The following is a 12,396-nucleotide window of genomic DNA, read 5'->3' on the forward strand; positions in this document are numbered from 1 at the left end:
CAGAAATTCCCTTTTTTTTTTTTTTTTTTTTGGCTTCTTTGCATGCCTTAGTCCTGTACCACCTTTTACCCAGCAGGAATTATATGACCTTTTTACTGACTGGCACCCAACAAATTAGCAATCAGCAGAAACAGGAGTTACCAGCCCTACTTTTAAAACTGCTAGCATGTGTTTTTGTAGGCGCAGTGACATTTCTACACTCTATCCTGTTAGTGAAGCAAAATCAATTTCCTCCCCTGTCCTTGGGCAAAGATTGGTGAATTAAATTTTGTTACAGAAAAAAATACTTTTTTTTTTTAAAGAAAGATTTTGTATTATCTAAAACCTCTTCCCTTTTAGACACTCTTTGGGTGTCTGAATTTTTTTCTTTTTAAAACATTTCCTTTCCAGAATATCCAGCCTGCTGGAAAGAAAACGTATTTCAGTCCCACCAATATTATTTATGAGCACATCATCAGCTTTGCATAGGAATACTTAATAAGCCCACTAGCACTTGAGAATGGCTAAGCCCTGCCTCGATGCTCGGCAGTGTACAGACAAGCCAGGAGAAGCGATAGGGCTGAAGCGAGCTAGGTCGCAGATGGGAGGCTGCAGTGGGGAATGGACTCAGTGGCCTCCAGAATTGGAGATCGTGCTGGAACTTTTCCACCCAGCATTTTAGAAAACAGCAGGAATCAATGCTTTCACACTAGGAGTCAATTAAAGAAACCCAAATTATTGCCATTTGAATAAACAATTATTTCTTTTTCACCCTCACAGAAGCCTGTTACAATGAACTAAAAGCCAGAACTAATTAAGTGATCTGATAGCACAAATCATATCAGAAGTGTTTCATCTGGTTTAATTAATTCTTGCCAGAAATCACTGCTACTCTTAGCATATGCTGAATGATTTTTTTTAATTAATTTTTTTAACAGTTTCCATTTATATCTGTTTCCAGTACTGCTGGGATTCTCACTCTCTGCAGATAGAGTGGGAGTGTTTACAGAAGCGCTTACTGCCAGGGAGATTTTTAACCCTAGAGACAGACAGTATGGCAAATACCTTGTAGGTCAAGAAAAGGGACATTTACACCTGAATCTAAGAGGATTTTTTTAACTAAAGGATGAGACAAATAAGTTATATGCTCTTCAGTCCACCCTCCTGGTTAACTCTTAATTTGCTGGTGACAAATGCTCTGATGAAAATGCAGTGGTTATCACTAGGAAGAGGACAAGACAGCTCTAGGACTCAACACTGTGCAGTCTTCACTAGCCTTTTTTCCCCTGCACATGAAATGCGGCCAGGTTATGTTGGTTATCGATAGCCAGCTCTGCCATCGGGCATTTCATTGTCAAGCAGCACAGGCCTTAGCCTGATTTCTTGAGCCAGTCGGCCGATTTTTGCACCCAGGGCTTGGGATTGAGGTTTGAGAGCGTTCAGGTCTAAGCACCGGGTCTGCAGCCCTGCAACCTCACCCCTGAGTCAGGAGAGTATTTCTGAGTAACATGAGGATGCTGTTGTCAGCTTGCTGTAGGACAGCTTCTGCGTTTTGGCTCTTTGTAGATGGTAATGGAAAGTCTCTTCCCTAGGAGATATTTTGGGAAAACCCAAACTGTAGGAACGTGCCTGTATTCACTGGAGTCTGGGCCTCTGGGACTGGAGGAGGTTTGGATTCAAGACTCAGTTTTGTGGTCCACCTCTTGATCTCATACTAGTGTACCACTAGTAGTACATACCTGTGTCCATACAAAGGTGGGAACAGCCATAAATACAGTGTTTAACTTTGTAGTCTTTGATTTCTGTATTTATTTCTCATTTGATACTGCATTCATTGCTCAGCCAAAACTCCAAATCAAGGGGTTGTAAGTGATCACAGAACAAGCCCTTACATGTTGCACATGTGCTGTAGTTGTAGTCGCAGGACAGTACTGTGCAAACTGGCTACAGAAATTCTTACCAACAGGACAGAGGCTTGCTCTAGGGACTGATGCTTTGGATGTAAACACCAAAAAAATATGAGAATAGCATTATTTTCCATCTGACTTTCATGAGGACAAGTGACAGGCTTTAAAGTTTAAAATAACACTATTAAAGCAGTATAAAAATGTACATATTCAAGACATGTCAGTAAGATGGGACATTGTCACAGAATACTGGGTGCTAGCTACTCGGCATTCAAAGTAGGACAAAAAAGAGGGAGATGCTAATGTGATTCTCAGCTTCCTAGGGAGGAGAGAATGAGAAATAAATAGAGAAGAGGGACAGCGCAACACTTCTGAGTGTATCCCTGCCACGGAAAAGAGCGTTTGAGCAGGGTTCTCTGTGGCCACGCATTTCAGAGCAGTGTTTGTGCCGTAGCAGAGATGGCACTCTTTCTGCCATCCTACCCCCTGCCAAAAAGAAGCCTTAACTGACAGCAGCAAAGTTGTCTGTTAGCATCTTACACATTTCCATCTTGGCAAATGTGGTAAGCCATAAGCCTTTTGAAAAGCAGGGCCTGAATAACCTTCCCCATGCCCTCGCTGGGGTTGGCCGTACTGCTGGGGATCGTTCAGGTCAGCTGTGGGAGCTGCCCTGCTCCAGCTCACAGAGCTGGAGCGCTTGGCTGCTTTGTGGCTGTGACACAAGAGAACTGCTGGGCTTTGACATGAGAAAGGCCTTGTCCCTCTGGAAGGTGGCTTGCCTCTTTCCCTGCCTCCTCTGTTCATGTGGGTGGTTCAGTAGTGTCTCTCCTTTTGGTGTTGACTTTGTAAATTGTGGTAATAACGGTGCCTAGAGCTCTTCCTCCCCAGGGGAAATGCCAGAAGTGCGCAAGGGTGCCAGCAGGATGGTCTGTGGGCTCAGTGCTGGAGGGTGGAGCGAGGAGTCCTGTGGCAGTCTGCAAGGACAGGGGTTGTAAAGTGAGTAGGTGTTAGTCCTGAGGAAGAGACCAGCTGTCTCTCCGGTAAGGTTGGTGTCGGCACTCCCCCTGCCCCCAGTCCCTGCGGCTTCGGTACAGACCGGTTTTCCCTTGCAAAAAGAAGGCTTTAGACTCTGTCCTGTGGTCATGTGCCCTATTCCCCAAATGTTTGCACTCTGTCTTTGAGATAGCACAGGCTCTGTGTGTTATGGCCATATTGGGGCATCGCTCAAACAGCACAGTTAAGGTTGTGTTTGCTCATACCTTAACTCTTTATTTACTGGTTTCCAAGGGAAGAGCTAGGACTGGCATTCTAGAAAGGCACTCTATGCTCCTGGCAACCTTCATGAATTTCTTTGTCAGTAAACTTCTTACTTTTGAAAATTTATGGGAGGAATATCGTTTGCTGAACATTCACGTTGATTGCAGCAGTTTATAGTCAGCAATTAGTTTGCCCTGGAGATGCTACTGCAGCTATGTATGACTAAGTGCTCCTTCACAGCCTGGGCACTTCACCACACTTAACAGGTGACAGAGGCAGTACTTTGCTATGTTTGGAGGCCAGTCCTGTTAAAAAGGCAGCGTGAGGAATCCCAGAGTAACACCTGCCTATACGGGGGCAGGCAGTCACACGTTTGCCTTGCATGGGCTCTGGGATGGCTGGCTACAAGCCAGACTAGTCTGCAAGCCAGCCCATCACATTAGCCGGCAGGCAGGGCCAGTTAGCATGAGCATTAGGCTGAGCAGGCACAGAAGCATGGCTTCACACCAGAGTTGTTTTCTTTCCAGCCAGCCTGAAACCCAAGAAAAGCAAACGTACATGTAGCTGTAGCTGTGCCCATATGCCTCTTCTGTCTCAGTCTCAACTGTTTTTATTGCTCTCCTCTTTCTCTGCTCTCCACAAACACTTTTCCCTATATGCCATTTCTAATCTCATTAAGCAAAATGTTGCATTTGCTGCCTTGTATCCCTTATTACCAGGTCTACGTGGTGCAGGTGAAATGGGTTAGACTTTCTCAGTGATACGGGGCAAGCTGTAGGCAAAACTGACTCCTGTGTCTCTCGAACTCCCTGTGGTTCCAAAGCCAAGCTACCTGCCTTCACCTGTCTGTCGTAGCCTTGGTCCATCCAGTCTGCCCCTTAACTCCAGCTGAACCTTATAAGGTTGCTTAATGTTTTTCATTCATTTTGGGTGCATTTCAAATTCAAAATGGGAGTTGCTTCATTTAGGAAGCATTTAAACAAAATATTCAGGCATTTTCCCCTTTGTTTTCTTCTTCAGTTGAAGCAGTTCAGAGTGAACTGGAAAATTGTTTTGCTTAATTCAAATCCATATTTTGGAGGTGTGTGGGGAAGTAGTGGGCTTCCTCCTTGCTCTGCTGCTTAATTATTTAATCACTTCACTAGTGATCATTTAATGAAATATCCAGCCAGTTATTTTGTTTTGGGGTTGTGGGTTTTTTTTCATTGCAGATAAATATTTTCCTTTTATGAACAAGATAGTTTCCTCAGTGTCTGGTTTTCATTTTTAGGGAATAGTCAGCCAACAAACAATCTGACTGGCCAGCACCAATTCCACTCAGCTGGAGATATTTTGCAGAATGTGCTATCACACAGACCCCACATGGCAACACTTTGTACAACAACCAAAAAAAGACAGGCAGAAGAGGGCATGTGACAGTAAATCCCATCATCTGAAGAGTCCACAGAGACTCTTCAGAGAAGGGAACATTCCTTACGCATGTTACACAAAAGCCCAAAAGGTGATGAGTGACACTTCCCACTTTCATTTCTTTGGGAAGATTCGGTGTCATCACACATGTCTGTACTTTGCCACTAGTGTTTGACTATTTCCCCATAGAAAGTAAAGCACCAGCTCGCTCTTTACCATTCTCTGCCTCTTAATGATCAATTATTTTTAATTGGAACCTCTTGCATTGTGCCGAATCTTGAGAGGCCCCCATCAAGATCAGGGCTCCAGCAAGATGGGAACAGTACCAACATGTACGTAGGGACAATAGAGACATTTTTTGTCCCAAAGAGCATGATCCTATTTAGAGAAGGGCCGAAAAAGAAATGGAGGTAAGGATGATTGGAAGAATTTGCAGACCATGGGCAAGTTTGGGAAAAGTATGACAGTCTCCTGACCCCTAGTCTGGTGCCCTGTCTGCTGGCACACACTGCTTCTCATTTACTAATAAAAATGTCATTGTCTGTGCAGAATTTCATTTAAGGACAAATAAAATAGGCTGGTATTGGTACAAAGAACTTTACCAGCTAAATAAGATGCAGCCAGGGATGATGCTGAGAGGTGGAGCTTGTCAAAATAATGGTTATCATGACACAGTCCTTCACAGGCTTATTTTTATGTATATAACTTGTTACTACACCTTTAATGTCTGTGTTCGAGTAATGTATTAAGTCTGAGGGCAACGGTGAAATGCTGACCAAAGGACACGTTATTAACAAAGCTAGTTTTAATGACAATCGATAATCGATAGCAAGAGTCCTTTAAGTGAAATTACTGAGTCTCTCAAGATTGTTTTCTGAGATCTGAGAATTTTCAGTTCTCGTGTTGAGAAGTTTTGATTAAGGTTTAATTCAGAATTCAGTGCTGTAAGATCTTTACTCCATGACACAGTCCTTCACAGGCTTATTTTTATGTATATAACTTGTTACTACACCTTTAATGTCTGTGTTCGAGTAATGTATTAAGTCTGAGGGCAACGGTGAAATGCTGACCAAAGGACACGTTATTAACAAAGCTAGTTTTAATGACAATCGATAGCAAAATGGAAGAGTCCTTTAAGTGAAATTACTGAGTCTCTCAAGATTGTTTTCTGAGAAACGTTTATTTTCAGTTCTCGTGTTGAGAAGTTTTGATTAAGGTTTAATTCAGAATTCAGTGCTGTAAGATCTTTACTTGAGGAAAATGAGAGATGTGGAGTTAAAGTGTTAACTCTGTTAGTTAATGTTGACTCTGTTAGTCAAATGGCAAAAACCTTAAGGAATCTCAAAGACAGAAAACGAGATCTCCGTCTGTGGGCAGTGATACAAAGCCCTGTGCCTTCATAACAAAGCAAAACTATCCACTGATTAATTCATCTTTCCAGATAAGGGAATTCTTACCAGAAAAGACAGTTTCTGGCTCACAGTAACTGTAAAGTACCGTCTTTTAAATCTTATAACATTCACATCCAGGACTTTGGTTTAGCCTACCATAAAAGCAGAAAGTTGCTGGGGGATTTGGCCTGGGCTCTGGAAACCCAGCCCACCTCCTGCCCCTGCCTTAGAAGAGGAATATGGTTCAGGCACAAGCACTGTTTAGCCCCTTCGGACACGGGTGCAGTTTGGTCTCTTCCCGTGGTCGCTACGAGCTGCTTTAGAGAGGCCAGATCTTTGCCTTCATTTACTTTGTGCCTGAATTCTTTAGCCGTCATGAGAGTTGTTTCTGCAAATCCAATAGCTGATTTACTATCTTCAGAGAGCAGAATGTGTAAAGAAAAACTGTGTGAGTAAATCCTCTCTCTGGAAGGGCTTTCTATCCACTCACATAATCCCGCTCGGTTCCAGCCTGGTATGCATAGTTGTGTAAGGGTGTCAAATGACATCCTTTTTACTGGCTGTTGGCCCTAATGGAATGCTGCTTTGCACATCTCGTAAAGTAAGGACGGGAAATGCTGCCTGAAACTTTTACGTTTTGCCGTTAATTAAAAAAAAAAAAAAAAGAATTGAGAGGCAAGAGCATTACAAATAAGAAATGCTCTTTTCATCATGGATTAAATAAAAAAGATCCCATCTTTACGTTTAGTTTTTTATTCTTTCTAAAGACTGACTTTTGCTTTAGATAATCAAAGCTGGCTTTGAACTAGCTCACACAAAAAATCTTTTTTTCTTTAAAAATAGCCCTATAGATATATATACATATCACAGCCTTTCATTCCTTTTATAGACAGTTTCATTTTCTGTGAGAACGTGAAAGTTCTGAGTGATCCAGAGCTCATGCAGGCACCACAACAAACACAGGGAACAGGGTCCAAGCACACTATTTCAATTAACACCAGTGTTTAATTAGCAGACAGCTGCATTGGGCAAGGGCCTTTTGATTTTCTCTCTTCACTAGGTTTTTGATGAGAGATTTACCTATAGTTGTAACTAGCATGCACTCACGCTACACATGTGCACATACGCGTGCACACATATACACACACCCCCTGCATGGAAAATTTGTGGAAGGAAGCCATGTCAGGCAACTGATCTGATTCATGCTTTAGGTAAATATTTTTGGAAGTAGCTCCCTTTGACTGTCTTCCATAAAAACTCTTAAGTTATGTTTTTGTTTGTTTGAGGGGGGAATTTATAACTTAGAGCATGCTTTGATGCATTTAGGAATCCTTTTTGGTTTGTTTAGTTTATTTAGCAACAAAAAACTTATGTGTGATGAAGGTGAACGGGTGCAGAAGTCTCCCACAGGAAAGGCTGGCACAGGGCAACACACAAACGTTTTCCCCAGTCAGCTTAGATGCCTCCGTATTTCACTGGTGAAAGTAGTAGTCTCATGCTGTTCCCTGTTGTTGAGGCAGGAAAATGTCCAAACAGCCAACTAATCCTTCTACTTGGCCATCGTCAGTAAAGAGAAAACTGTTGGAGGTCCTGGTAACAGAAAAAACTGTTGAGGAACTAAGTGACGAAGTGAAAACATGGCAGGGAAGGTGGGTTCTCACTGCTAAGGGCTTGGACGAAACCTTGGACAACTCTGCTTTAGGCCTATGACTTACTATAGTTTAGATCCTGCTTGCAACAAGCTGAAGTGAACTGTAATGATTTAAAGAGGGACAGCAGAGGTGTCACAGAGTCTGTTGATAACAACTGTGTTTATAGCATATAGAAAATGAGAGATTGAGGAGTACTGGAAGAGCTAAGCACACTATAGCTCCAGCACAGATTGGCCCAAATCCTTATCTCTGCTATGCGTAAGCACCAGGGTAACACAAGTCCATTTTGTTTGACTGTAGTCAACAGCTGTTGATTTTCATGCATGCCCAGTTCAGTGTAATTTTCTAATTACCTAGCTTGCGTCCTTATACCCTCTTACACCTTATATTTGAGCCCTGGCTAGAGTAATACTCCTGTGAAAGCATGTGCTCAACCTGCCTAGTTTTAGATAAGATATTGGAAAACATGCAAGTAATTTATTCTAGCTGGTAGTCTTAATTTGGCGTTGTCTAGAATGGGACCTACTTGCAAACTTGTCCCCAGACTATGGGACAAAGATCTGACAGAGGTATTTATATAAACCCTATTATAATTGTATTTAATTTCTTCTGGTTTTGAAAGTATTTATTCTCACAACACTTCTATAATATAGGGAAATGCCACTGTTCCAATTTTATAGACAAGAAATTAGACAGAGGTGAGATTTTCTAGTCAATTACAAAGACACGCACCTGGGAATTTAAGCTTTTATGAAAAATGCTTTCCATGTACTTGCCTGCATCTTTAGCTGCCTGAATACTGCTGAAAGTCTGGCTGTAAGTGATCTGTCCACCATCTGTGACAGTGCAGGTAATCAAGCATTTGTCTTCCAAATCCTAGATTAGTGCCTACTTGCTGGAACACCCTTTTGTGTCCATCTGAGCCAGATAACATATTTTTCTTCTGCTACAATGCCTGTCAGAATCCCCCATTCACCACAAGCTTTTTCTGAAGCCCCTCTGTATGTTAGCCTGAGGAAAAGGACAGCACATCATTGGGAATAATCTTACTCCTTGCCTGCCCTGAGAACAGCATTGCCTTCCTGCAGATTGATTTGAGAACAACGCTAGAATTGCCAATTCCTCCAGTAAAGCTGAGGTAGGGGAGAACTGGGCCTCTTTTTTTTTTTTCTTTCTAGTTGTCATCCTGGTCTTTGGGATCCTGGTGTTAATAGTAAGGTTCATGGCTACATTGGTGGCCACATGATGGAGTTAATTTCCAAGACCTGTGCAGCCAAAGCCTACTCATATAGACTATTCGTCTAGGCAGCACACACTGATTTTCCACCTGTATTTGTAAGAGTAACATGCTTAAGCAAAGAGTTGCGTATAACCAACCCAAGTCGTGACACAGCTGGGGCAGCCAAAATGAACAAGTTGTTGCTAGCAGGATTTCCTGACTAATATGGATAAGTGATCACCCCCAATTTACAAGTGTTATTTAAAAACGTGCTCTAGGCCCTGCTTATTCCTGCTTTTTATCCATATTCTCATTTATCACCATCCCATAGTTTCCTGGCATGATTAGGCTGGCTGTACAGAATGGAGCAAGCGATGTAGAGGAGTACGCACTTGTGACCCTGTTTGGGCCTGTCTGATCTCACTGTGCATCATTCAGTCGTATCCTATTTGGCTGCAGCTGTGGTAATGCTGTGCTTGAGCCCGGTCTTTACCTGGATTAGGAGAAAGTGCTGTGCCTTACTTCCACTGATCTAGTTTTGAGACAAGCAATGCTCGGCCACCTGAACCAGGCAACCTTGGACCTTGGGTTTAAACAGTGTCAAAACCCTCCCCGTCCTCCTCTGACTGCAGTGCAAACGGGTTGTCTGAGCAGCGTTAAACTCTGACGTACGTATTTTAGTTTTACAGTTTGGGCATCATTTTAGTCAAAATGTGTCAGTTCTAAGTGGGGCATTTGGGAACTTGCCATGCACTGTATTTATTCTCCCAATCCTATATTATCCTGTGCAGCGTTGTAGCTGCCAAAACCACACACTCATGTTGGCATGAAACAATTATCCTGGTTTATACAGAACAGGCTTGGCAATAGTCTATCTCAATGAACAGTCATAGTGCTGAAAGATTCAGTGTCGTCTTTTCCTCTCCAAGCAACAGACTAAATTTCTTTCAGCTGGATTAATCGTTTTAAAAAATTACAGGAGTAGAAAGCAGGTATGGAGAGCAGGGTGTATACAAAGTACCTGTAAGGTCTGGAAGGAAGTGAGAATGAGATGCAGAAGAAAAAGACTATTTAAGACACAAGCTAGTAATTTGGTTTCTAAACCCATGTGAAATTATAAATAATGTTTCCTGTTGCCAGTTGGTGAACAGAGAGATGTGTGGTTTTTTACTTGCATGCAAAGCTATTGGTTGCGGGTGAAGTACTTAGACAAAACCATTAAATCACTGGTGTGGGTATTCCACCAAAACCCCAAACAAACACTGACGTATTATAAAAGCACTTTTTTCTGCAGAGACAAACATTCAGTTGCTGCTATTCATGAATTCTAGAACTGTTAAAGCCTCCTGTTTAACTTGCCTGAAATAAGAATACTTTCTTCTAGAAAGTAACACAAATGTCTCTGAAACTTAAGAACCAGTGTTTATATATTTTTCATGAAAATGTAGTATATGGTGTAAACTTACAGGGATATTGATCAATGATAACTATTACTTGCCAAGGTCTTGTGAACCAAAAACGCTGCATAGACAAGAGCCAAAGGTGTGAAGGAAACTTTCCTTAAGCTTAAAAAAATGTTAACTGAAAGTGGACTTAAACATTAGCCAGACAAATCATTTTGCAGCGATTAGCAAAGGTTAGTAAAGGCTTATTTTTCCTCCTTTTTTCCAGACAGCTTCACAGAGATTTTTTAAGTTGTACTCCATTATGAAAGTAACTGCTAATTTGTTATCAGAACGGTGATAGAGATTTTTATTCCAGAAGGCCAGACGCTATCACTACTTGAAATTCTCCAAATTGTTTCCACTGTGACCAAATTCAGTCTTGATGCGAGTCACATCTGCTTAAAAGTGAATAGCAGTTGCTTCTACTTTACACCAGCGTCAAATTTCACCTACAATCTCAAATTTAAAAAATCAACTTAAATCCCAGGATTTGGATAGTTTTGTGTAAGTGACTTTAAATCCAGAAGTACCTAATAGGAAATACTGAAATAAAAGCATTCAGCTTTAGTGGTTTCTGGTGGAAACAGAGACATTTCCTTTCAGATATGAATGTCTCTTGAACCAAAAAAAAAAAAAAAAAAAAAGGTCTATTTAAGTTTTTCCACATATGGACAAAAAAGTAGCTATCACACCTAAATGCAGTTTCTCATCCACTAGCAAGGATGGGTGGTGAGTGGAGAGAAGAGCCGGGGGGACAGGCCGCCTGCATGAATTGCGGGCTTAGCTGTCCGTGATGTATTAAGGATTAATTGCATGTTTAGCGACACAGATGTGGCTGCACAGCACAGGGGCATCAGTCACACCACTGCTCCTGTCGGTTCCCAGTCCTTCAGAGCACGAGCTGTTTCAGCCGTTCCATCGCTCCGGCCGGCACTGATGGATTAATGGAAGGAAGTGTTTATAGAAAGGTTCAGGTTTCCTAAGTGAGTGGAATGAAACCCCCCTCAGCAATGATCCGCGAGCTCATGTCATGGAGCAGTTTGAAGCAGCCTGACTCGCAGGAAAGCAAAGGCCTTTTCAAAAAGGAAACTTGACAAGTGAACAATTCTGGGGAACAGCTAGAGGTGTTTTCAAATAAAAGATGTGGCTTTTCTAGAGAGGCAGCATGAACGGGGCTAGCTCTGAAAATAACTTTAAATCAGTAGTTTTTGTTAAAGGTTATGTTTGAGAGCACAGTGTCCGAATAAAACAGTACCCTGAGAGAAAGTGCAACTATCGCACACCGGGCTCAGTAAATGAAACAATATTGCAGTGCAAATACAGCTACCATGATGGCATCCAGCTACAGTATCTTAGATCTGTTTTGTAACTTAAATTTTAGTAGAGCCATAGTTTAAGGCAAAGGAAGGGTGATGAACCCAATAAATAGGTTGAAATCATTGCGAGAGAAAAGCTGGAAACTATCATTTCACAGGTGTAAAATTCTGTTTGCCGGGGCACTTTCCATGATTGTAGCAACACAGCTTGAGATCTAAACATTCATTTCAGTTTAAAAAATGAAATAAAATAGACCATTCCATTGAAGCTATCAGCTTTCAGATGACTGCGATAAGAAAGAATGTAGGCTTCGGGCTAGCTATTAAGATTAAAGTAAAATTCACCTGAACAAAACTGGAGATAGCTAAGGTGGTGGGGGAGAAAAAAGCCAGTTCAAAACACTGCCCTTTGAAAGCTATTGAAAAGGACCTAGTCCTTAGTGTTTCCCTGAAACACTCCACCTGTCAAAGCGAGGATTTAATTTACAGCACTTGTAGCACCCTGCAGTTCTCAATCTCAAAGTCCCTTTGGAATGGGAAGAGAGCATTATCCTTATTTTCTAGATAAGGAAACTGGTTTATCAGCTTGCTCTCAGCAAGAGGCAGAGCCTGGAAGAAAACTTGGCTAGGATGCAAGTACCTCAAGTGAGGGCAAACATTTGAAACGGTCTCAAAATGTGATCATCTATTGCGAGGGGCCAGTACTCAGAAAGGCCAGTTTCAAGTCATAGCTGAGTTTCCGGTCAGTATATTCACAGTGTAGTCACCCGAAAGCCTCCTGCACCTCCCACAACAAAGCTGGGGGGGGGGGGGGGATGGG

The sequence above is a fragment of the Aptenodytes forsteri genome, unplaced genomic scaffold (assembly GCF_000699145.1).
Source record: "Aptenodytes forsteri isolate BGI_AS27 unplaced genomic scaffold, ASM69914v1 Scaffold183, whole genome shotgun sequence".
Classification (NCBI taxonomy): domain Eukaryota; kingdom Metazoa; phylum Chordata; class Aves; order Sphenisciformes; family Spheniscidae; genus Aptenodytes; species Aptenodytes forsteri.